The sequence below is a fragment of the Mandrillus leucophaeus genome, unplaced genomic scaffold, assembly GCF_000951045.1.
Source record: "Mandrillus leucophaeus isolate KB7577 unplaced genomic scaffold, Mleu.le_1.0 Scaffold5, whole genome shotgun sequence".
Classification (NCBI taxonomy): Eukaryota; Metazoa; Chordata; class Mammalia; order Primates; family Cercopithecidae; genus Mandrillus; species Mandrillus leucophaeus.
In genome coordinates, this window is record NW_012105364.1 from 15,320,533 (window position 1) to 15,348,189 (window position 27,657).

Genomic DNA, 27,657 nt, shown 5'->3' on the forward strand with positions numbered 1-27,657 from the left:
GAATGACCAGAAGATATGCACAGGAGAAATAAAAATGTTTTATATTTAGTGCCTTTTTCTGTTTTTCTGAACAAGAGCCCCATTTTTTTCATTTTGCCCTAGGGCCTATCAATTATGTAGCTGGTCTTGCTTATTTAACCTTAGTTCCCAGCTTTTCTTCCTTATATGGATGAAGGATCAGATGAGGGCATTTTACTAAATACTATAATGGACACAAAGGAATAATTACTCCATTCAGGTCTTTTTTGGGAATAGTTTTACACTCTCCCATCAGATTTCTAAGTAGAATAAACACTTGCGCTACAGAGAAAGAGAAGGTAAGACTTCACTTCTGGGCAATTTACACCTACAAAAGGGCTCAGCTCTCTATTGATCTTGTATCCTACTCATTCTTTTTGCAAGGTATGGGACTGGGTGCTTAAGATGTAAACATCTTAAGTAATCATGACTTATTAATTATCTTTCAAATATGTATTCTTTGCTGAGTCCTCTTCTAAACACTTTGAGAGTGAGCATTAACCCATTACAGCAATAACTTTATGAAGTAGGTATTGGTAGAATTCCCATTAAATAGATGAAGAAATAAATAAACAGATAGATTAAAATACATTTCCAAGATTATACAACTAGAAATTAAGTTTCAAAACCATAAAATAAAATGATGCCGGGCCAGAACCTATACCCTAAATCTTATTCTGCACTAAACAATAGCACAGCTAGCAATACAGTTCCATGGGAGTTTAGGAGAGAAAGTTGGTTTCTGTGCTGACCTTAGAAGCAAAAGTCAGTCCTCGCCAGACACAATTATGAAAGAATAGAGGCAAAGAAGCATTGTTATTCCTCATTTTAATGACATATATGTATAGCTTAGAAGCTGAAAAGAAACTTAGTCGTTACTTAGTGCAAGTCGTTCTTTTAAATTAAGAACATGGGAAGCAAACAATAATTGATTCTAAAAAGTTAACACAGCTAATTAGGGAGAAGTTTGGGAATAAATCTAAGTTTCCTGATTCCTGCTTCACAGCACTTACTCGAAACCTCCTACTTTGCATACATACTGGGCAGATTGTTCTATTATGTGCTATTTGCACAAGACTCAGTCTTCTCCAACAGGGTCGTTCATCATTCTGAGGGCAGGAACTACAGAATATTGACTGCAGTTCCCAGAACAAAGGTAAATGATACCTACCAGATGACCAAGGATGTTACCTCATAGTGTTTGCTCTTTTGTTTTGTTATATTTAAGAAATCAACAAGCATGGTACACTCATTTCAATTAATGAAATGTAATAAATTTCATTTCATAAAATTTTGAGTATATAGCATGAGCTGTGATCTATTCCAGGTGACAGAAATACAAGGATGAATTGTGTATGATAATTCAAAACAGAGTTACTGGAACACATCATCCTGTCTTGCTATTTGATGGCTTTGCTTAGAATGCCCTCTCCAATAATATCTGTAATAATTTCAACTGCTTTTACCTCTAAGAAGCCTTTCTTTACCCCAGAGCTGAGGTGGTCGGAGCTTAAAATTATGTTCTTTCTACACCCCATCTGCCTTGTTCCCACCACCATTGTAGCACTTAGCATACCATATTGTGTCCTGTTTATAAAAGCTTACCACTTCTGCTAGGCTTGGAACATTGGGAGGTCACTCTCAAATTTTCATATTTAAATTTGCATCCTCATCCAAGCACAACTGAACCCAAGCAAAATAACTGACACATAATAGTTACAGAATATGCATGCATTGAATGAATTAAGCAATGTTAAATAAATATTAATATGTTTTGATCTCAACAGATAAATGGACTTAAAAATTGGGAAAAGTGCTTTTCAAAAACCATTGAATTAAATTGATAATGTAATAAAAAAGCACTGACTGTTTACTTGGTTCTTGTTTCTTCTCCTTCCTTTTTAAGATTATCAATAAATTGTGAGACTTGTGTAGGTTAAATTAATAGAAGCAGATTTTACCTTAATTTGAGGTTGAAACAGTTCCAATACTCATTTCTGAATGGATCATTGAGTGCATGAAATGCATCATTTGGATAATCTAACACACATTTATTGAATTGGCTTCATGTCTACTGAGCTGGAATCTAAAATGGCATGAGGATGAACCAGAATACAGGTACCAAGTAAGCAGAGAAAGTGGAAATCCTGAGAGATGATTTAAAGGAAGAAATGGTAAAAGTGATCGGCAGGTTGGATAAGGCAAAATGATGAAGGAGACAAGAAGTGGACTACTGTCTAACCTCAGCAATCAGAAGTATAGAATATTAAGAAACAGGGAAAAGACACATATCCTGGGAAGAAAGAGGAGTTTATATATGGACATTCTTATTTTGATATAGCAGCTGATCATTCATATACATACATACACATTTGATTTCTCCAGAAAACCCACTGAAACATAAAAGGATACATTTACTAAGATATAGATTCACAAGATCAGAAGAAAAGGAAAGGAAACGTTGCCAACACAATTTTCGAAACCGAATTGCAGAAATACAAGTGGTAAGTTAACTAGCATTCCTGTTAAAAGTAAAATTTAAATCAGCAGTAGGGAATACCAAGAAACAATCAAGTTTATATCACATGATCCCCAAAACTCTTGTCACTTAAAGGTTTTTCTAAAAATGAGAGAGGTTTGAAATCAGGAGAATTATTTTAAGACTGTTTCACAAGCAGTCAGATTCCTCGATCACTCTCAACTTATTGCAGCTGGGTGACTTCCACTGCCAGACATCAAGAGCAGAGCAGAAGAGTGGGTAAAACAGAAGATACTCTGTTTTATTCTCTGTGTTTCACATACAAGCTATATTTTTCCTTCTATATCTGGCTTATTGCATGTAGAATGTCCTCCAGGTCCATCCATGTTGTGGCAAATGGTAGGATCATCTTTTTAAGACTGAATATTTGTGTGTGTGTGTGTGTGTGTGTATTCAGTTGTTCCTCAGTATCCATGGAGAATTGGATCCAGGGTCCCTGCAGATGCCAAAATCCAAGGAGGCTCAAGTCCCCTATATAAAATGGCATAGTATTTGCATATAACCTTCACATATCCTTGGTCTTCAGTGTAGCTACATCACTTGGATAGAAAACTGAAAGGTTTAAACTACAGTGGTTTTCTAAATAATAAGTTGCCCAATTTAAATATTTATTTCCTGTTGTAATCATATTGAAGCTTTAATTCCTTGTTAAATGAGAAGCACGGTGACCATATTCATCTCCTTCAGTAGCCCCCCCCCCCAAAATTTTAAACGGTACCTCCTTTAAAGTGGTAATTGTTGAAAATTATTGAAATATATTAGAAAGTTAAAATTTTTAATGATACTTTCAAAATTAGATGTTATCATGGTGCTACGTTAGTTTTTTTGGATATATGATTTTACTTTACTATTGTTATAGTAGATATATTATTAAAGTGTAATTGTTTTTATGTGTTCAAAATAAAAGAATTCAAATTTAACTTTCAACCTTTATGGGAAAAAAATAGAAAAAGAAAGAGTTATGGTTGGGGCAAAGCCTCCAGTCTCCCTCTCCAGTCTATAGGTGTTCATCAATTAGACCATGCAAAACATTTTATGCTCATTCTGATTTTTTTTTTTTTTTGAGATGGAGTCTTGCTCTGTCGCCCAGGCTGGAGTGCACTGGCCGGATCTCAGCTCACTGCAAGCTCTGCCTCCCGGGTTCATGCCATTCTCCTGCCTCAGCCTCCCGAGTAGCTGGGATTACAGGCGCCCGCCACCTCGCCCGGCTAGTTTATTTTGTATTTTTTAGTAGAGACGGGGTTTCACCGGGTTAGCCAGGATGGTCTCGATCTCCTGAACTCGTGATCCACCCATCTCGGCCTCCCAAAGTGCTGGGATTACAGGCCTGAGCCACCGCGCCCGGCCTCATTCTGATTTTTAACATAATGTTATATAATGAGAATTATTCCATGTTATAATGTATTTAGAAAAACAAGATGAACAATTTATTAGTTTTTAATAATAGAAGAGATAAAACTTATCTGTGAATTGTATCCAGGTATAGTGACTACTAATCAGAATTGATTACATTTTTCAGCATAGAATATTAATGCATAAAAATAAAATGAAATACTTAACTTGGAATTCATTCAGCTTTGCATATGCATGTAAAGCATAGGAGATGGAAGAGTGACCTGTTTTGTGTCTTAGGCTCCACTACTTGCTAACTGTACCTAAGTCAATCAACAAAAAATCAGATTTTAAATGGTTGCGTGCTTATTGATCATGTGTAGGTGCCATATTTTATATAGCCAATTCCATATTGATGAATATTTAGATTGATTCTAACTTGTCAATATTAAAACAAATGTGAAAATCATTGTATATAAACAAGGCACTAACCTGAAATTTTGTTCATTCATTCCTGAGACACTATTTCTGCTGCTCTTCCTGTTTATACAGTTTTTTGCATAGGGGCAAATGTGGAAAGACAGTGATTCATAGTGAAAAGAAAATGGCAATTCAAAAAGATCAAGGTTGAAATTCTCACTCTAGGTGCTTCAATATGGTAAATGTAGATCATATTTCTTAAAATAATAATGTAAACAATTGATAACTTTATACATAATTCTGTCACTCCTCCCACCAGAGGTTCCTGTATATACACACGTGAGGACACAACATGTCAAAAGCTTCTGGGAAGTGTGATATCTGATAAAACCAGGTGATTCAACGGTGATGTGCCTCCTATTGTACCCTCTTTGGCATAAAGTGGTTCCTTAGTTTAAGACAATGATTATATTCAGTCTATGTCAGTGGATCAAATGTTATCTAAGCTCAAAAGACAAACTCATATCTAAGATATATATCATTTCCATTCAAAATTAACTGTTGCCTTTTTCAGGGTAAAAGGAGTCTAATGTAATCAATGTGCCACCAAGTGGCTGTTTTTATTTTATTTTATTATTCATTTATTTATTTTTTCAGTGGATACCATATCCAGATTTAGTGTTGGTCTCTGTGGCAAGCAACTAATATATTTAGCAACAGGAGTAATGGAATCAGATTTATGGAGTGGGCACTAATACAGCTGTTCCCATGAGTAGCTTTCATCCTTACCACCATGGTTCTTTGTTAATTTATTATGTCTAGGGTAGAAAACGACAGAGACTGGCTGATCAAGTCAGATTACTAGTCAGGTGCTTCTGCCTTCCTAGTTGTTTAGTGCCCCTTCTGTAGCAGATACCCTGGTGAGAGTAAATAAGCAAAACAAAGAACTTCACCCTTTGTGCCGACTTCAATAATGTCTCTAACATGCCTCTTCCCTGGACCTCCTTATCGTTTATTTTCAAATTTTTCTCTTTCCAGGCCCCAGACCAATTAGCCAAGCCAGATGTCACTATATTTGTTTTTATATGTTTCTCTTTGGGCCATTTATCCTTCCATACAAAGTGCTGACTAAGCATACCACCTGACGCTTTGCCTCTTCAGAGACTCCTCCTTACTTCTGTCTTTCAATGGGGCTAGAATATAACAGCGGACTATTTTTAGCGTGTTTTCTTGTACTGAGATAACCCACCTACGAACAAGGCATGTTCTTTTTCCTCTTTTGTCATCTGGTGATTTGAGACTTCACTCCACCTCGTGTAGCCATAGGTGAGAGGTGAAAGAGAGACATCAGTGCAACAGTGATAAATGCCATGGGGATCTAGGCAACATGCTTATGTCATTATCTTGTCCCTGGTGTTTCCCAGTCCTAGATGAACCACATTCATCTTACAAAGAATGGCTGCTGGCCTCGCAATCATGATTTGGTGGATCTGGCTAACCCAGTTCATGATGGATGGGTAATTCTGGGCATCATGGTCATTTACTGTCCTATAGCCAACAGCTTTATCTCTGCCAGACTCCAGCAGAATGCTAGGACCTGTTCTGAGAATGGTTTATAATTTTCTATGGCAGATGGACTCACTTTGCTCCAGAACTGTAAGGATCTATGTTGTGATTTTCCTATTGAGGTTTGACAAAGAGTCCACACTGCATGACTCTCTTAACATCTGAGAATCTGCTGAGATATATGACACAAGGTACAGGGCCACTTGTACCAGAGCCTGAATTTGCCTGGGATCCTATACAAAGCGGGCAGTTTTCATGTCTATTATTGAACAAATTGGAGCAGTATCCCCAAGCATAGAAGATACTGTCTCTAGAAACTCAGAGGCCAACCAGGAAAACACTTCCCTCTTACTGAAGGAAGGGATAAAATTTCAACAAGTTTATTTAATGTGGAAGGCACGTTCTGGACTACTAGTTCCCCAAAACTTCACTTACATGCTGAGGACCCCAAATCTTCACTGGGTTTAAGTTCTACCCTATAAAATCATGTGTAGTTTTTTCAACCAAGGCCTGTAATATACTTGAACCTCCTTGCTCAGTCTTACTAAAATTGTACGATTGATATGTTGAAACAATAGAATGACCAAGAAACCTATGTCTCTTTGGACTTCGTTATGACAAAAGACAAGCTCAGAAGTAGTACAATTGTCTTATCCCATTGAATTTCAACTGCTTCTGGACATATTTTATAATAGGGCTGGAAAAATGATTCTGTAAATTATAATTTTTAAACCATAAAGACTACTTTGTAATTGAGTCTGTGTTAATCTGTTTAAGCTAAGGCGTCACAGCTGGCAGGGAAGCTACAATGGAGGTACCACTTAGTGAAGTTTGCAGTATCCATTGTCATCTCCAGCATCCATCTGGAGGGTGGATTTTTTTTTTTTTACGTTTACAGGGGAAGTCTAGTGAATTTTATGGGGATATCAAATGTACTACTACCCCATACAGTCTTTAGGAGTGGCTCTAATCTCTTCCATTTCCCTGAGATGCAGTTTTTAATTTACTCTCTTAGATTGGAGGAGCAGAGACAGTTTCAGTGACTTTCATTTGGCTTTCCTAATTATAATGAATCTTAATGCATAGGCAAGGAACAAATGTAGGGGTTCTGACAGCTACTAAGTATGTCTATTCCAAATAAATATCTAGGAAAGAAAGTCATAACTACATTCCCCTTATCCTAACTGAAAGACCAGATGATGCTTCAGGCTTCCAATTAGCGATACTAAGGCCCTATATCCAATAATTCTTCATATGTTTAGGTAGTATGCTTTTTTCCAGTGTATGGTTACCCGAATAAATGTATGTAGGGAGAGTCATTTCTGTATTTGATGGGGTGTTGCAGGGTTATTCCTTTTTAAGGACCTGACATCTACTTCTGTCCACAGCGTAAGGGTATGGAAATAGGCTCAGGTCTATACACTCAACAACGGATCATGACTTTTATTGAGACAATGGGCTTTGGTTTCATGGTTATCCTCTTCCTCTCTCTCTCTCTCTCTCTCTCTGTCTCTCTCTGCACCCCCCGCCCCCACTTTTATTTTTCCCCTGAGACAGGGTCTCGCTCTTTTGCCCAGGCTGGAGTGCAGTGGTGGGATCATGGCTTACTGCAGCCTCCACCTCCCAGGCTCAGATGACCCTCCCATCTCAGCCTCCCAAGCAGCTGGGACTTCAGGTGTGCACCACCACAACTGGCTGTTTTTTGTTTGTTTGTTTGTTTTTTTATCTTTTTGTATAGACAGGTCCCAGGCTGGTCCTCAACTTCTGTGCTCAAGCAATCCACCTGCCTTAGGCCCTCCAAAGTGCTGGAATTACAGGCATGAGCCACTGCACTCAGGCTCTATCTCTTTTGATTATATAAATCAAACAATAACTTCATTGGCTATCCAACTTTCTTGACCCGAGGGACACTATGCTCTATTAACTATGTATATGCTTCTTTGTAATAAGGCCTTCTTGTCTTCTACTTCAACCTTGTCTCTCATTAGGATAATTATAACTCTACTTGCTTCTAATAGTCAAATCCTTCCACCTGGCTTCTTTTACTGGGGGCAAGGGAGTGTGCAATCCCCATTGTTTCTATGAATATAAAAGTATCTACTACCCTATCAACAGGGTTGATAGTAGCCATTAAAGTAGACAGTGATGACAGTGTTCTCTTCACTAGTACCTTCTGTACCATATTGCTCAATGAGATGTCCTTCAAGTTTTTCTGCAAAACAAAGGTAACTAATGGGTTTTTCAGTCTTATGTAGTATATCCACTCTAGCACGGCTACTTCTTCAAGTACTTTGCTCCTTTCTTTCGGCGTCTGCCATAGGCATTGCGACTTAATTTAATGGGAGCCATGACTTTCTCCATGCTTCCAAAAATAGTGTGTTAGTATTGTTCCCTGAGATCCTTGCCAGAGTGTTATATTCTGTATTATAAGACAATGCTTGCAGATAATAACCTCTTCCTTACTCAGCCTCATGTTTCAGCACCCTTGATCCAACACTTTTAGAATACAGACTCATATACTATCTGGAACATAATGGCTATGGGTCCAGCAGCTTTTTTGAAATGTAGTCCCTGCCCTACCATAGCATGCCCGGAACTTCCCTGGCCATGTTGTGATTTGGTTCTAGTAATTGGTGAGCGGTCATGTGGGTTGATCCTAAAGGGTACGCATATTAAAAGGCAGTGGCTTCTGCCATAGCTTTCATCAAGAATATACATCTATCCTCCAACAGTAAGAAGTTGGCCACTCTTGCAGGCCCAGAAAGAGTTCAGTGAATTCTGGAGCTTCAAGATTTTGAGTGCAGAAAAACAGGTGTCCCCATGCCAATTCTCAGTAACCCACTGATTCCCAACCAGTGTTTGGCATAGGGGCAGTGAAAGCAGGCTAAGAATAAGCCTTCCTTGAACTTCACTACTCATATAATTAGGTCCTGGCCTTATTCATTAGAATTATCTACCCTATATTCCCCGGAACTCTGCTACTCTTTATAATTAAGTCGTGGACTTCTTTCTTAGACTTTTTCTGCCCTCTGGCTGCAGAAGATAAGTCTTTTTTTATGCTACCAAGGAAACTTCTTCTTCCACACTTACTTAGGTGATTAATCACCTACTGTTTATTGTCTTCTTCCAGTCCATAAATGGCATCCAGCAAGAGTTAACAGGATACCACTGTTCTTATAACATGTACTTCCAAGAAACCTTTAAAAACCCAAATATTAAACCTCCTACTGCATATCTGTCTCATTTCTGTTCACTACTTGTACAATTTAACACGTGCATCCCAGCAGTCTGTAACCAATGGAGTCTTATTTTGCCCTTGGGTGTGAGGTAGTCCAGTTCCAAAATACTATTTTAGAGCCTGATTCCTTGGTCCATTCCTCGTACCAGTGGTTTTATGGTGGTTAGCCTGGGAAACAAATTTTGAGGCAGAGATTTGCATGCTGAAAATTTATTCAAGCTGCCCTCAGGGTCAACATCTGTGGAGAATTAAAGGAAGCGGGCTTGGACAGAGGAAAGAATTGAATGTGATGTAGCTGCACCAAAAGTCTCAGTTGCTCCTATGGGAGCTCTAGAGATGGAACAATGTTTCAGAATTGCTCCAATTTGAGGCAAGGGCATCAGGTGTTTATATTTCCACATCAATTAGTCATTGGATGCATGCTGACTTCCAGGAGGGAGATGTGACCTTGGATAAAGATATCCTTTTTAGCTGAGAATTATTTCCTGAGAAGAGCCATCAGCAGCCAATAATCCCAGCAGCCAGAAGGAGTGCTGTCTAGCAGGGAAATCTAGGTAGCATTTTCTATTACTCCAGTAAATATTACATACACTTTAAGTGGGATTAACACAATATAAATAAGATCTGTATTATGTATCTTGTCAAATATTTCTAGTATATATTGCTAGTCTTAGTATATAATTCACAGGCAACATGTGAAGTGCCATTATATATGAATTTGTATATGTACATATATATCCATCAAATATTAGGCAGATCTTATGTGTTTATATTTTCCAAATAGCCTGGAAATATTATATATATATCATATATAAAATATGTAATTATATAGGTGATGACAAGTTGCATCTATAAGTCATTAGAATAATTTTATAGAAAGCTAATTATGGTTCTCATTGTTATAATAAAAACTGATATTGAAAATGCAAAAACTGAACTTAACAAAGGCATGCTACATTATTTGTAGGTCTCAGTACAAGAAAAAAGGCAGAAATAATTCATGGTAGCCAAAGGGTCTGAAGAGAATAGAATTTTACAAATACTTTGGAGAAAAGGGAGCACAAGATGTAAGAAAGGATATTAATAAATAAAAAGACTGGTAAGTTAATGATTATTCTGAAGGGTCTGAGCTACTGAACTCATTTTAAAAAATTTATACTGGAAAGAAATAAGGAAATTGAAAGTTTTGGGTTATTTAGCAATAATTATTGCAGACACTGGAAAATTGCTGATAAAATAAAGAGAAAGTATGAGGAACATCTTACAGAAAAAAATGGGAGTTAACCTAAATGCAAATATTAATAACCAGTCTTTTATTTCTCTCTCTCTCTCTTTCAGTTTGAAACATTTATAAATTGATAGTCTCTACTTCTCATCTCCTGATTATTTTCATTTTGATTTTGATTCTTAGGGTGTTTCTTTTTTACGGTGATTTCTATTCTTCGGCGTTGAAGGCTACAGGTGTTCTCATCAAACAAATGACTTCTTTCCCTGGTAGGCAACCTAGTAGCTGACTCTCCCACTACAAAATTGTCAGAGATCCTCTCTTTCTCAGATATCCTGTGTCTGCCCAACTCTAAAGCTGCCTTCAGGCATAAGTTACAGGCAAATATAACTCTAAGCTCTCTACAATCAAGACATAATATGTATGTAACAAAATAATCTTGATCTAGTCATTTTCTATCCAGTAATCTTCTGTTTTTAAGACAACTACATTTTATAGAGTAAACACCATCTCTGTAATAGTTCAGTCTATTTTTCCACTCTGGATTTATAATTAAAGTAAAACAAAACTTCGCCTGAGAAAAAGATGAAACCGTCACACTCTTCTCAACTAATATTCTCAGGCTCCAAAAATAAATTATTTCATTGCGCCCATCTCCTCCATAAGATGGTAACTACCGATGTTGAGTCTCAATGAAATGTGTTTCCACAAGATCTATTTTTAAATTATTTTTAATCTATTTTTGTTATAAAACATAACAGAAAAATTTTTAATTCATTACCATTCATATTTGTTCCCTCTCACCTGCCCAATAAATACCCATGAGCATTTTCCTTCACCAGACTAACTCCTGGGTCATTTTTACGCATATCACAATAAAGAGTAACAAGCAGACATTGTGAAGTCAGAAAGGCCAACACAATTTACACAGGAATAAACAGAGTGTCTGGCAAGTGTTAGCTACAGGAAAAGCAAAGGTGTAATGATCTGAATTGTGTTCCCCCCAAAATTCATATGTTGAAGTTCCAACTCCCAGTACCTTAAAATATGACCATATTTGGAGATACGGCCTCAAAGGAGGTGATGAAGTTAAAGTGAGGTCATCGAGGGGGCACCCTAATTCACAATGACTGGTGTCCTTTTAGGAGGAGGATATTAGGACACAAACACACACAGAGGGAAGACCATGTGAAGACACAAAGGGAAGATGGCCATGGAAAAACCAAAGAGAGAGAGAGCTCAGAAGAAGTAACTCTGCCAACACCTTGATCTCAGATTTCTAGCCTCCAAAGGTGAGAAAAAATAAGTTTCTATTATTTACACCACCTACTCATTGGTACTTTCTTATGGCAACCTTAGTAAACAAATACAGAAGGAAAAATTCAAGATGGCCTATTGTACGTTGTGATCTGTGGGGTAGCTTAGGGGAGCCTAGAGGAGGAAGGACTGAAATGTTAGAAGTAAGCTGCCTTGTGGTGTACAGTTCAAGACCGAGAAAGAATGAAGACTGTAAAGCAGTTTGATGAGTATTAGGTATGTAATCCTGGTTGGATTTTGTTATTCTTGAGAAGAGGCTCAGTAAAAATTTACTTTTAAATTATTTTTGTGTATCAAATAACAAATGTTATTTTAGCTAGTGCTGAGATTTTAAAAACCACCAAGCTGCTTAATTTTATGTATCATTAACATGTGCCATTCAGTGCCTATTTACGTGGCAAAATCTTTAAATATATTATCTTTAATCATTACAAAGAAAGGAATGTATATGTATTATTATTCCTAGGCCAATAGATGTGAAATGACTTGTCCAAGTTCACCCAAAAATTAAGCACCAGTGCTGAAATTTAACCTGGATCAATCTTATTGTAATAATTGAGTTCTTTCTAGGTTATACCCTGCAGTTTCCTAAAGCTATTTCAAGGACATGTTGGAAGGAATTGGAGGTTGCATTTGACTCTGTTGTAGCCTTGCAAGATACGTTTTCTGGACTGAAAGCACCTATATTTCACTTTCTGTGAGTGTTGGTGGGAACAGTTGCAGTTACATTCTTTTTAGAATTGACCTAAATAAAAGGGAGGCATTTTACTTCAGTGTAGGATGATTCTAAACATTCCTGAGCTAGAACTCCCTATGGGATGAGACGGAGGCTAGATTTTATCTGCATGTACATCTTTATAAGCTTCTTCCCTTCTATTTTTCTCCCTCGTTTTTATGTTTCACCCAAGCACAGTACCATAATAAGTGGCTAGCACGAGAATCCCCATTCAGGGCAAAGCTTCTAGGACACCTGATCTACAACTGGATTATAGTAACTAGCTAAATAACAATATGATTAAAGCTTATTATGGGTAAATATTTAATGATAAACAACAACAAGAAAAAAAGCCTCTGTCATTTGATAAGTAGTTAAATATGCATTAAATCACAAAGAAATGATAGTTGAAGGGAGATAACCTAGAAAAAAAATTGTTTATTGGGATCTATAGTGTTATGAAGGTAATTAAATGCATTTTAGCACAGATCTGTGCAGTTTTTGCCAGTGTACATTGCATGGTACACAAATGTCACAGGCTTTTTTTGTGTCAGGACAATTTTTGATTGCAAGTGACCTAACCTCAATTCAAATAAACTTATTCCAAAAGAGAATTCATTGGTCTTTTTGTCTGTGAATTTGAGGGCAAGGTTTATTGTAAATACAGTTGGACCTAGGATATCTCAGCTACTTATTCTATCTCTTGACTTTGTTTGTCTTTATTCTACACACATTTGATATAAAGATGCCTGTGTAAAGGTAACATTTCTAATGCTCAGGAAAGATTCTAATTGGTTTTGGCTATATCATTTGTTAGTTTTTTAATATGTACTGTGTCCATGGTATGCGGTATTTTCATTGAACAACCTGAGTAATGTGTCTATCATTGTGATAGGAGGAGGTGGATATATAACTGAGAGTATCACTGTGGCTGCATAGAGTAGGGAGAAGTTCCCAGTAAAGCCACAAAGACAGAATATTTATTAGGCAGATGAAAATAATTCTATAATAGTCTACTAGTGGTAATATTAGTGAGACATGAAAAAGGTAGGGAGGTCCAATCTGTTTGGAAAATGAAAAATTAAGCAAATTAGGATACATTTATAATTGTAAGTCTCTTAAGTTATTTAAAATAATAATGGAAAATTTAAATTTCCATGATGGATATATATCATAATTTATGTTACTAAAGTTATTTGACCTTGGAATCTATTTTTCATGAACTATTTCATGGAATCCCAACAGACTTGGGTTCAAAGTCAGATGCTTCTACTATGCAACTTAGGAAAATTCGTTAAATTTTCTGGGCCTCAGATTCTTCAGCTATAAAACAGGAAAAACTAAATGCTCTCAACTAATTTATTATGAGGATTAGAATAAAATATATTAAAGGTGCCTGGTTCTATGAAAGTAGTTTGTGTTGGACCAAATGATATCAATTCAGAGACCACTGCATGCCTCTCCAAAGTATTAAATTGTTTTCTGAAAATGGGATTAAAGTACTTTTACAGTTTTGTTTGTTTGTTTTTTAGCAAGCCGATGAAAGGTAAATTTGGTGTTGATGAGGAATAATTTATGGGTTGGGTATACATAGAATTGGATTTGAGACGGCAAGGAAAAAAGGAGCCAAAGATATGAAGGACAGTTGGGAGGTTATTGTTTAATAAATTGTGAATTGATGGACACCTGAACCGAGGGAACATAAGGCAATAATGTATAACTATTAAGAAAAAAACCATAAAAATGATTAGAAGACGTTCAGAATGACCCAATTCAACAGTTTACCGTGAGAATTTTATTTACCAAATAGTCTATTTAATTGAATAATGATGGGGGCTAAACGTTGTGCAAGATGTCCTCCTTTACTCTAGGTTAATAAAATAATATACTGTGAAATACAATAAAATTTTAAAAACTTAATCACCATCAGTAAAATCCTCCTTTATATACACTCACTCATTTTACACTTTTCATACTTCTGTTAATACAGTGTGATGTAAAATAGGGCTTTTACTTTATATGTCGAACAGTTCAGAATAGTCCTGTTTTAGTATATGGACTTAGGTAAATTGTCACATGCAGTAATGATCACATTTGAGATAATATTACAAAATTAATTAACCTGCTTTAAAATATTTCAGCAGAATGATAACCATACAAAAAGTGAAGATTCCTCAAATATGAAAATACATTTCTAGGATTAGAGGTAGAAATTGAGAAAAAAGAAATTGGATTTAATATCTGAAGAACATTCCCATTGATTTATTAGACTTAATAGAGATAAAAATTTACCTATATTTGGAAAATTCATATGTTATAAAAATATACTAGAAATAAATTAAGAAAATTATTTATTGATAGATTTATAACATTATAACGTATAATAGGAATTAAGTAATTTTCTTCAATTCATTAATAAGAAAGAATAAAAATAAAGGGAAACACCTCTGAATTCCAGAACACAACTGCTTCCAATTAGTTTTTTAAATTGCTGCTTTCTTAGGCAACATATTTTTGATTGCAAAAAAAAAAAAAAAAAAAAAGGAAAAAAAAACCGTGAGCTAACAAGCAATGTCAAGGAATCAGAGGAAGAAGCATCAAAAATCAAAGGCTTCAGAATGAGCAGAAACCTGGACAATTTTGTAGTTTGTGAAATTACACTATAAGGTGTTTCAGGTTCCAGCTTTAACCTGCTGTACCAATCTATTTTTTTATGTGGGGAGGTAATAAAATTGGCCCAACTTGGGTTAGATCTCAACCTTACTTCAATCATCTATAAGCAAGAACTCAGGTCTTGTCACAAAGGGATCTATCTATCTTCTCATAGAAGAGGCACTGTGTAGATCCCCCATAGGCATTAACAACTAGGACATTTGTTAAACCCGGTACGTTAAACCAATGACATGACAATTTCATCTTTAAACAAAATTAGCACAGAAAAAAATATACCTGAAAATACTATCCAAAAAAAAATCCTGATCTTTGCTTGAGCCCAGGGGTTCGAGGTTGCAGTGAGCTATGATTGCACCACTGCACTCCGCCTGGGTGACAGAGTGAGACCCTGTCTCTTAAAAACAAACGAACAAACAAACAAATAAGCAAAAACTTGATTTTAACCCTTGCTGTGTTTTCCTAGGTAAACTTGATAGACTAAATTTATTTACTGAGGAATCACTTTGAGCAGTCTCTATTTGGAAAAAGAAGATGTAGTACAATATTTTGTACTAAAATCCTGTTGTTTTTGTTGACTTGTTACTGGCACTGTGTTTTTTTAATGTTTAAATGTAATCTTACATAAAATCCCAATTTAAACAACCAATAAAAACAGAGTTGCTTTGATGGCTATAGGGAGGGATGGCGTTGAATTCATATTTGCTTTGAGTCTCTGCTCGCTTCTTAGAGTGGCCCCTGAAGTTTCTTTTCAGAGACCCATATCACTGCAGAATACAATCTGAAAATCACTAGCGTATTAGAAAAAAAATAAAAGCATAAGATTTTGAATCAGGGGATCAGAGTTTTATAAAATGATGACTCTGGCACATACTAACTTCAAAACAGGTTAAATTACTTAAATTCTGCAAATCTTCATTTCTTCAGCTGAAAACTATAGATAATACTGATGGCATCTAGCTCACAAGGTTGATGTATTAAATAAGTCACCTGAAGTAAACCATGCAATGCTGTACACTGTTAATTGATGATGTAATTAGGATCTATTTCCCCACCCTGTGAGGAACCAGTTCCTTTAAGGGCCCCTCTGTTCCCCTAGAGACCACATGCTCAATGATTTCAACAGTCCCCTCTTAAATAATTATGTTCACCTTCAAGGATATATCAATCAGTGACAACCTATATATTAACAAAACACCCGCTATTCAATTATTTTTACATCATATAGCTTATTCCAAATATGTTGGTGGTTATTTATCTTGTTCCGTGGTCTTAGAAGAGTGTGAAGAATGAACACAAGCAGAGAGAATGTACATTAAGTCACTGATTTGACAACATCTAGGAGCCAGCGCAAGCCAATGTGAGTAGCAGACTCAGTCTCCCTTTAGTGCCAAGCAGAGGATTACTCATGGAGATAGAGTGGAGCACCCAGGAGAAATGGATTCTGAGGAAACAAAAGCATTGCCTTGATATTATTCACTTGAGTCTGATTATAAAGCATGAAATGAGTGACAGACAAAAACTGCTTAAGTTGAGGCATATATTTTCACTCTATTTTGGATGTTGCTACTCTGACAATGTATTTTAAGCCCAGTATTCTTTCTTCTTTTCCTGTCTTTTTTTTTTTTTTTTTTTTTTTTTTTAATTCTCATTCACTTGTGTGAAAGCTGCTCTTCTTAAGACTGAAACTTTTCTATAGTAATGTTGTCTGTTTAGATTTGAATCTACTAGGGCCTTGGCACATATGGCTAGAATGCTCTATTTTTAAAGAGATATTGTGTCTGTTAATACAAAGGTCATGATGTAGATTTTTGCACTTAGAATCAGCATGAGAATGTGGAACTGTTCCTTGCAGATCTTGGCTCCATCAGCAAATAAATTAAAATAAACTGGAGGCTTGAAATAGAAATAATCCTCCTTCCAAGTGTTTCATTTAGAGAATGACATCCTGTTTTCTCCAGAATATCATGGGTAATTCTGCATATGAATGAATTTGGGAATAGAAAAAGCCCAGCAAATGAAACACACAAAATGACTTTTAGAATTTTAGGCTTCAGTAATAAAAATAAGTGATGATGGGTTTCTCTTTAAAGTGTGAAGGGTAAAAGGAAACCCGAAACTTAGTTACATAAAGTTTTAGAGTTTTATAACAATTTGTGAAAGCAAACAATAAGTTAAATTCTACCTCTAAGAGAATATACTATATCTTTAAGACAATTTTGACGCAATTCGACTGTCACAGAAGTCAGACCAGCTTTCTGATTACAGTCACAGGTGGCTGGACCTAAACATCACTCACCTGGAAAACTTTGATTAGCCTCTCAATGGAGCCTGAAAGGGTTTTAACTCATGTTCAAAGTAACTGTTGTCAATGTCACAAAAATGTCTTAGTTTGTTAATAAAATCCTATTAGTAAAAGAGAAATACAAAAAGTACAGTAATATATACTAAATTGAAAAATAAATTTTCAGTCATCATAAATATAGATCCCTTCCATTATGTCACTGCTAAAATTACCCAGTAGCTGCAGCAATCTTGGCCCATGTGTATCCTTGGTGCCCTTATGTTGAATTTTACTACTATTCTCTATTTAAAATGAAGTAAGAACTTAGTTAAAGTGCTATCTTTGGTAAAGAAAAAAACAGGAAGAATCTCTTATATCTTTATGTTGCCTGGCCTAAAATAATTTTTTCAGACTTAGCATCCTTTGAGGAAATTGTGTGAGAGTTCATACTGCAAATATCATGGCAATTTTTGTATCAGGATGATGAGGATGATGATGGTAAATGAACAAATCTGTAATACCCACACATTTATGTGAAATCAATGTCAAATACTGGCCAGATGATCCTTAAACTTTTTCCTTTTCTTGGGCACTGTGAAAATAGGTTTTGTAACCCTTTTGATTACAGGCGGGGTCATATGACTCATTCCCACCAATGAATTCTGAGCACAAGTGATACATCGCCTCTGATGTGAGGCAGTTAGGAGCTTTGCTTCAATTTATTTCCCTGTTTTGTTGACTGGGTGTCACCATTTTAAATTTGAAGCCATGTATTACAGATGGCCAAGCTTCAGTAATCCTGTGTCTCTGAATGACTGCACAAATTTTAACCTTTTCTTCCTACTTTTGGCGGCTATTTATTCTTTGACATAAATGAGTAATAAACATTTATATTGCTACTCCTCTAAGGTTTGAGGGTTATTACATGGCCAACATTACCCACTATGACTTGCACATCCTCATACTAGATAATAAAAAAATATAAGTAACTGTGATACAAAAATAGGGTATAAGAAAGATAGTGTAAAGGCAGGAACCAGCAAATGCTGGCAACTGACTATAACATTGGTTGTTTTAGAAGCTATCATAGAACTATCATAGAACTATGCCAGGGAAAGGAAGAACCTGATAAGTTCTGGTAATATCAATTACATGTGACAGACTGTACTGGGTCCAACAGTTAATAAGCCTTGGTTGTCACAAACAGTGACCACATAGAAAAAAATAAATGTTTGCATAATATGATCAATATGTTTCTTTAGCCAATGTCTTTAAAAAGGAGAACTGATAGTGAAGATACAAGTTCTCATTGCCTAGGAGATGAATTTTCTAAATGATATTATTAATTGTCATAACATACTAATGAGGGATGCATACATTTTTAATGACACTGGCAGAACAGGTCAACATATCATGATTTTGGGGCACTGGAGGTTGTAATGCTTGTAAAACAAGATTTTGAATCAATGCTATACATTTGGGGACTCAAAGTAGGTTTCCAAAATTTAAAAATATGAATGTTCTAAAAAACTCTAATTAACAAATTAATAAACAAATATTTGTTTATTTATTTAGCACTTATTGTCAGACCCTGTTTTCTATGTTTGGAATCTGAAAGTGATACCTACATTACATTTTAGTAAGTTTAACTATTAAAATGAATCTCAGCCTGCTGGCAAGTGTTTTACATCTTCAGAGGAAAGTAATCCTAATGCTAAATCCTGATCAAGAATCAATGGATGGCGCCAGGCGCGGTAGCTCACGCCTGTAATCCCAACACTTTGGGAGGCCGAGGCAGGTGGATCACTTGAGGTAGGGAGTTTGAGACCAGCCTGACCAACATGGAGAAACCCTGTCTCTAGTAAAAATACAAAATTAGCTGGGCGTGGTGGCACATGCCTGTAATCTCAGCTACTCGGGAGGCTGAGGCAGGAGAATCACTTGAACCCGGGAGCGGAGGTTGCAGTGAGCCAAGATCACACCATTGCACTCCAGCCTAGGCAACAACAGTGAAACTCCATTTCAATTAAAAAAAAAAAAAAAAAAAAGAATCAATGAATGATCTTGGCTAGTTTGATTTGTTACCCTTTCAGCTTCACTTCTAGTAATATATTGCAGACCTCCTATAAAGTATTCTTCAATTAAAGTTTCTAATACATAAAATTTATAGATAATTCTTAAATATTTAAAAAAATTTGGACATCAATATTTTGTTCATTTGACCTGAACTCTTATGCCAAATCCACAGAGATCTGGCAACATGACTCCATATTTTTCTTGCAATTCTGCCTTCTAACAACTACTAAGTTAAAATAAACATAGCATTCTTTGTTCGTGCTCTATCAAGCAGATTGTACTCAGGTACCAAAATTATTTGTGATTAAACCTCTGATTGGTAGGTTGTAGCTATACTCAATTGACATATCCTCCAGCAGTGATTACTTGAAATAGTATAAGATTTAAGTGCAAAATTATAGAGGCTGCTTTCCTAAATTTGAGTTATCTACATTAGCTTGTTTTAATTTCAGCTCTTGCAATAGAGTACTTCTCCTGAGGCAGGGGGCCAAGAAGCTACATCTGAGATGTTGCAAAGACTCCTGATGCAATTACTGTGTGGATAAATGCTACATTACTTCATTTGTGTACTTTAAGTAAACTGGGTCTATTCGGTGTTCGATGAATCTTCTTTCTAATTTCCAACTCAGGACAAATTGAAATTCAGTCAGTCCTTGTGTAGGCACAGGATTTATATTTAATGTATTAAACAAAGTAAAAAATATATATATGTATTTATTTCTTTCTGGAAAACAATCTTGGGCATTAACAAACCCATGTATAACTGTATGCTGCTTTCCCAATTAAAATATTCCCAAAGGTTATCCCTTTCTTGATAGTGATTAGCCATGAAATAAAAGGATAACTTGTCCTCACTAACCCCTAGCCCATAAATGACTGTGGATAATGTGGTCTATGATGTTTGCACTAGTAATTAAACTTAATCCACCTTCTTCCTTCCCTTACAACCTCTCCCTCTTTTTCTATCTAACCTTCTCTTCCACATTTGCCTCTCTCAACCAGTCTTTCTTTAGTTTTTTCTATCCTTCTCTCTATGCAAGCCACCAGCAATAGGGGATTTAGATTTATTTTTATCACAGGCAAAATTATATTAGAGATTGATTCTTGCTCTTCATATAAATTACTAGTAAATGCTTATTATTAGTATTATTTTAGATAGAGTCTCGCTCTGTCACCAGGCTGGAGTGCAGTGGCAGGATCTCAGCTCACTGCAACCTCCGCCTCCCGGGTTCAAGCGATTCTCCTGCCTTAGCCTCCCCAGTAGCTGGGACTACAGGCACACACCACCACGCCCAGCTAAATTTTGTATTTTTAGTAGAGACTGGGTTTCACCATGTTGGCTAGGATGGTCTCAATCTCTTGACCTCGTGATCCACTGGCCTCGACCTCCAAAAGTGCTGGGATTACAGGTGTGAGCCACCATGCCCAGCGGTAAATGCTAATTATTGATTGGATTTCACTTTGCAGAGAAATTATAGTTCTATAAGACGGGAGAGTCTGTTTCAATCACAGTTTACACATAATCTTCTGAGTTAATTTTATAACTTAAATTATTCCTGGATCAACACAGGATTTGAGTTAATTTCAGCTTTAATATTTGCAATAATAAAATGTAAGATATTTAAAGGGGAGAGAATATTATATAAAAATTCCAGTGTAATATGGCTTCAATATCAATATACCATATTTCCCAGATGTAAAACTAAAAAGAAAAAAAAATCATTCAATGATGAAAGCAAGTATATATCTTTTTGTTAGCAGAGGAAAAAGAATTTTGCAGCTATTCAATTGTGGAAGTATGATATTTTATGTAAAGAGCATTCCTCTTCAATCTCTTTATTACCTATTATACTCAGCTGCATGAGTACTGAAATATAATCCAGAAAAACATCAGGATGTTAAAATAATATGGTTCAGGTATGAAGGTGAAAGTAGGAGTATCATTTAGGAAAAGGTAGGACAATTGATGCTTATTACTTTTTAAAAGTTTTCTGAAATATTGATTGCTTTAGTTTTTGGTCAATAGCTGTGTATAGTAATAATCTCTCAAAATCAATATCTTAGTTAATACTGATATTCTGAGTGATTTTTGTATTTTATTTGGTTTTCTTTTTAATAATAACCCTGTCAAGCAAAACAGCTATTAGCCCCCTTATAAAAATGAAGAAGCTGAGGCACAGTCACATAACTTGCCCAGTCACCCAGCCAAGAAGGGGCAAAGCTATAGTTTAATACCAGTCTGGGTCCAGCCTTATTGCCCCAGATTCTTGTGTTACAATGAGTCATTAGGATCTAGGCAAGTACATTTCCTAGTTATTGTTTGATGAGTGATCCCTGTGATTTTACAGAGGCAAAGAAAATGAAGTCATAAAATCGGGAACCTGCATTTGCTTCCAGGAATTGTCAACACCCTTCAACCTAAAGAACTGTTTCACAGGGACCTGTGGAGTTGGCCAGAACTATCCTTAAGCAGTATCTTTATATTTATCCAGATAATTGGCTGAAACCTTCAATTTTCATGTCATAGATTTAACAGATAATTTAGTCTTTAAAATTCTAAAGCTAAGTGTTAGACATTAGCTAGTTTGAGATAGAAATTAATTAAGCTGACCAACTTAGGGCTGCCATAAAATGTTAGCTATAAAGAGTTCTGCCCCCACTCCCAGGTTATTAAATAAATTATCTTACATAGTCCTTTCTAAGACTGTAGTCAAAATTATTATGTGAAGTTTTATAAGCGATAATACTAGGCTATTTTTCCGTTATTCATTTTCTTGTCAAGCAATTACTTTTAACTGATTTTTAAACAATTTGTAATCAGTGGACTCCAGAAAAGAAGTGGTTTTAGTTTTCTCCAATCATAGCCTTTTACCATGTTGGTGAATTTCCTTTTTTTTTTTTCTTTATTCCTAAATGACCGCTTTGGAAAATCCATAGATTTTAATTTCTTTCAATTTTTCTAAATTTCAATTGGGTCTAGTCTATTGAAAAATTCCAACTGCATATTCAGTTGAAAGCTTTGTGACCTCTTCCTTTTCCATCCAAAGCTCTTTAAATGTGTGCTCATATGACCTGGAATACAGATAAGTCATCCCCTGGGATAATTAAATGTCTTCACTACTTTCCTCTTGTAGGAATGGGAGAGGACTTTTCACTAACACGGGTCATCAGACAACGTACTTTGTGGCAGGACTCCAAATGCTGAGCCTCGTGTGTGCTTGTTGTGGAGAACTTTCGGGGCCTCCAACTGCACAGTTCACTCTCTCTGGAGGTTTTCTGTGCAGGACTTCTTCACTGTGCACATCACCATTCCCACTACCACAGTGCCCTATACTTTACCCACAGGAATCTTACCAATGGGAATATATTAGTCAGGGTTCTCTAGAGGGACAGAACTAATAAGATATGTATATACGAAGGGGAGTTTATTAAGGACTGTTGACTCACAACATCACAAGATGAAGTCCCATAATAGGCTGTCTTCAAGCTGAGGAGCAGGGAAGCCAGTCCAAGTGCCTAAACCTCAAAAGGAGGGACGCCAACAGTGTAATCTTCAGTCTGTGGTCTGAGAGTTCCTGGCTAACCACTGGTGCAAGTCTAAGAGTCCAAAAGCTGAAGAACTTGGAGTCTGATGTTTGATGGCAGGAAGCCTCCAGCACGGGGGAAAGATGAAGGCTGGAAGACTCAGCAAGTCAAATCCTTCCATGTTCTTCTGCCTGCTTTATTCTAGCTGCAATGGCGGCTGATCATTTGGTACCTACACAGATTGAGGGTGGGTCTGTCTCTCCCAGTCCACTGACTCAGATGTTAATCTTTGGCAACACCCTCACAGACACACCCAGGAACAGTATTTTGCATCCTTCAATCCAATCGCGTTGACACTCAATATTAACCATCACAGGGGATATTGCAGCCAATTCCATGGATGCTTCTCTAATCTACTGTTTTTCTCTGAGTCCCTACAGCCTTTGCTTAAATGAGTGTAGGAGGCAAAGTGCAATTTACTATATAAAAAAGTGTGAAACAAGACGCTAGTCTCCCTTTCCTATTAGACTATGCCCTACCCCCAATCCCTATGAGTAGTTCCCCTGGATTCATTTTACTTGCCTTGAAGGAAGCCCCTTCATTTGACTCGAGTTTGGAAAGGTAAAGAGCTTTATTCCTCCCTCCCTTGGTTAACATCTTAGCACAGTTGTGCCCATGCATGGCTTGTTGAGGGAGATGAGAGAAGGGAGGACAAGATTTGGATAGTAGTTTGAGTTTAGTCATGTCCTAGTAAATTCCACAGGACATGTTAGCCTCCCCTCTCTGCATTTGCTTTAGCCAATTGATTGAAATTTGATACATTTTCTCTGACCATATATTAGCTCCAAGCCCACTTACCAGGTAAGGTCCAATCTGACATCTTATTGTAGTTTTATATACATGTAACTAAATTATAATCCTTTAAATATTATTGGGAAGATGTTGGTCAAGGATACAAAATTTATTTGACAGGGGAAGTAAATTGAAAGAGGTCTATGGTACATTATGGTGACTATAGTTAACAACAATGTAGTATATCTTCAAAATTGCCAAAAGAGTACATTTTAAGAGTTCTCACCACGAAAAAATAAGTTTATGAGGTAATACATATGTTAATTAGCTTGGTTTAGCGATTCCACAATGTGTACATATACCAAAACATTATGATGTACCCCATAAATGTATATAATTTTTTATTTGTCATTTTTAAAAATGAGCATTATTGGGTCATATGTTCATACATTCTTTTGTTTTCTTTTTTTGTTTGTTTTTTTTTTTTTTTGAGATGGAGTTTTACTCTTGTTGCCCAGGCTGAAGTGCAATGGCCCGATCTCAGCTCACCACAACCTCCACCTCCCAGGTTCAGGCAATTCTCCTGCCTCAGCTCTCCGAGTACTGGGATTACAGGCATGCACCACCACACCCAGCTAATTTTGTATTTTTAGTAGAGACAGGATTTCTCCCTGTTGAGTCTGGTCTCGAACTCCTGACCTCAGGTGATCTGCCCACCTCTGCCTCGCAAACTGCTGGGATTACAGGCGTGTGCCACTGCGCCCGGCCATATAGTTATACATTCTATTTTTAATTTAACGTAAGTGTTTTCTGCATAACTAAACATTAAACTGATATCATATATATATGATTTTATGATGTGGATACGTCAAAAGATAATTAATCTATCACGTATTTGTTGCACTCGAACATATTTTCAGTTTTCTTGCCAATATAAAGGTGGTAAGAATGAAAATTATGTACTTAAATTTTTGTGCACATATTTAACTACTTTCTTATAAACAGTTTTTGTGGTGGAATTACTGGCTGAAATAATTTTTATCTTTGAAATTTTCATTATGTATATCATGAAATTGCCCTTCAGAAATGTGCCGTTTTATATTCTTACCAGCATGTGTGAAGCTGCCCATTTTACTGCTCGGGAATACGTAACATTATATTTCTGAAAAGTATTTTTCAAGTAGAAAAGCAAAATAATATACAATTGTAATTTTAATTTACTTGATTAAAAGTAATATTAAATACTAACAATAGATCAATTACTCTTTATAGTTTGTATCTTGTGAATTATGTCTTCTTCCATTGATCATTTTCCTAATTTATGGTAAACTTTTATGTTTTACCTGATTTTGGTATGCTCCCTTAATATCATGAGTATGAGAGGTTTTCAGTTTTTCCTATGTGCTGACATACATTGCAGATTATGGAAACCCCTTTGAAATTCTAAAAGAAGTCACTTATAATTGATTCAGATTTGCACCATTTTTAGATTTATTTTTTGAAACAGTTTTTCCTAGGTGCTCCATATTTATTGATCAATTAAGGCTTTTCTTCTTTTGTTATACATGCTACTCATAATCTCTTAAAGGGTTCACGTGTGTTATATACTTAAATTATATTAAGATAGAATTATAAGAAGCATTCTAAAATTATTTTACAGCTTCTTCATATTTCTTTTATTTGTTAAAAACGTTACTGAAACTGGATATTTGTGTCTTTTTTTCAAATGACAATTGTTGAACAGTTGTTAATATGGCTGTTTTGGAGTTTTGGTACTTTTTTCTTTTTTCAACTTTTATTTTAGGTTCCAGGATTACATGTGGATGTTTGTTACATGGGTAAATTGCACGTCAGTAGGTTTTGGCGTACAAATAATTTCATCACCCATGTAGTGGGCCTAGTACCCTGTAGATAGTTTTTCCACCCTCACCCTCCTTCTACGTTCCCCCCTTAAATAGGCCCCAACATCTAACGTTCCTATCTTTATGTCCATGTGTACTCAGTGTTTAACTCCCACTTATAAGTGAGAACATGTGGTACTCGGTGTTTTGTTCCTATATTAATTCACTTAGCATAATAGCTTACAACTCCGTCCATGTTGCTGCAAAGAACACAATGTCGTTGTTTTTTATGGCTGTGTAGTATTCTGTGGCGTATATGTACCACATTTTCTTTATCTGTTCTACCATTGATAGGCATTTAGGTTGATTTTTTGTCTTTTCTATTGTGAATAGCATTGTGATGAAGATACATATGCAGGTGTCTTTGTGGTAGAATGATTGACATTCCTTTGGGCATATGCTTGATATTGGAAATGCTGGGTTGAATGATAGTTCTAAGTTTCTTTGAGAAATCTCCAGGCTGTTTTCCACAGTAGCTAAACTACTTTACATTCCCACCAGAAGTGTATAAGTGTTCTCCTTTCTCTGCCACCTCACCAACATCTGTTATTTTTTAATGTTTTTATAATAGCCACTCTTACTGGTGTGAGATGTTATCTCATTGTGGCTATAATTTGCATTTCAATAATAACTAGTGATTTGAGCAGTTTACATATGCTTGTTGGCCATGTGTATCTCTTATTTTGAGAAGTGTCTGTTCATATCCTTGGCCCACTTTTTAATGGGGTTCTTTGCTGCTTGCTTATTAATTTAAATTCCTTATAGATTCTGGATATTAGACCTTTTGCGGCTGCATAGTTTGTGAATATTTTCTCCCATTCTGCATGTTACCTGTTTACTCTTTTGATGGTTTCCTTTGCTCTACAGAAACTCTTTAGTTTAATTTGGCACCACTTGTTTATTTTTGTCTTTGCTGCAATTGGTTTTGGAGATTTCATCATGAAATCTTCGCCAAAGCCTATGTCCAGAATGGTCAGATGGTTGTAGGTGTGTGACTTTATTTCTGGGTTTTCTAACCTGTTCCATTAGTCTATGTGTCTATTTTTGTTACAGTACCGTGCTCTTTAGGTTACTGAAGCCCTGTGGTGTAGTTTGAAATTGGTAGTGTGATGCCTCAGGCCTTCTTTGTTTGGTTAGAATCACTTTGACTATTCAGGCTCTTTATTTGTTCCACATGAATTTCAGAATTTTTTCTAATTCCATGAGAAATGTCATTGATAGTTTGGTAGGATTAGTACTGAATCTGTAAGTTGCTTTGGGTAGTATGCCCGTTTTTTTTCCTTTATTTCAAAAAAAAAAAAAAAGAAAAAGAAAAAGAAGGATACATGTACAGAACGTGCATGCTTGTTACATAGGTGTAAGTGTGCCATGGTGGTTTGCTGCACCTATTATTTACCCATCCTCTAAATTCCCTCCCCTCACACACCACATGTCAACAGACCTTGGCGTGTGTTGTTCCCTTCACCATGTCCATGTGTTCTCAGTGTTCAGTGCCCACTAATGAGTGAGAACACATGGTGTTTGGTTTTCTGTTCCTGTGTTAGTTTGCTGAGGATAATGGCTTCCAGCTTCACCCATGTCCCTGCAAAGGACATGATCTCATTCCTTTTTATGGCTGCATAGTATTCCATAGTGTATATGCACCAAATTTTCTTTATCCAGTCTACCATTCATGGGCATTTGCATTTGAGTTGGTTCCATGTGTTTGCTACTGTAAATAGTGCTGCAGTAAACATATGTGTGCATGTGTCTTTATAGTAGAATGATTTATATTCTTTTGGGTCTATACCCAGTAATGGGATTGCTGGGTCAAATTGTATTTCTGCTTCTAGATCCTTGAGGAGTCGCCATACTGTCTTCCACAATGGTTGAACTAATAACATTCCCACCAACAATGTAAAAGTGTTCCTATTTCTCCACAGGTTTGCCAGCATCTACTGTTTCCTGACTTTTTTTGTTTTTGTTTTTTTTGAGATGGAGTCTCGCTCTGTCACCCAGGCTGGAATGCAATGGCACAATCTGGGCTCGCTGCAAACTCT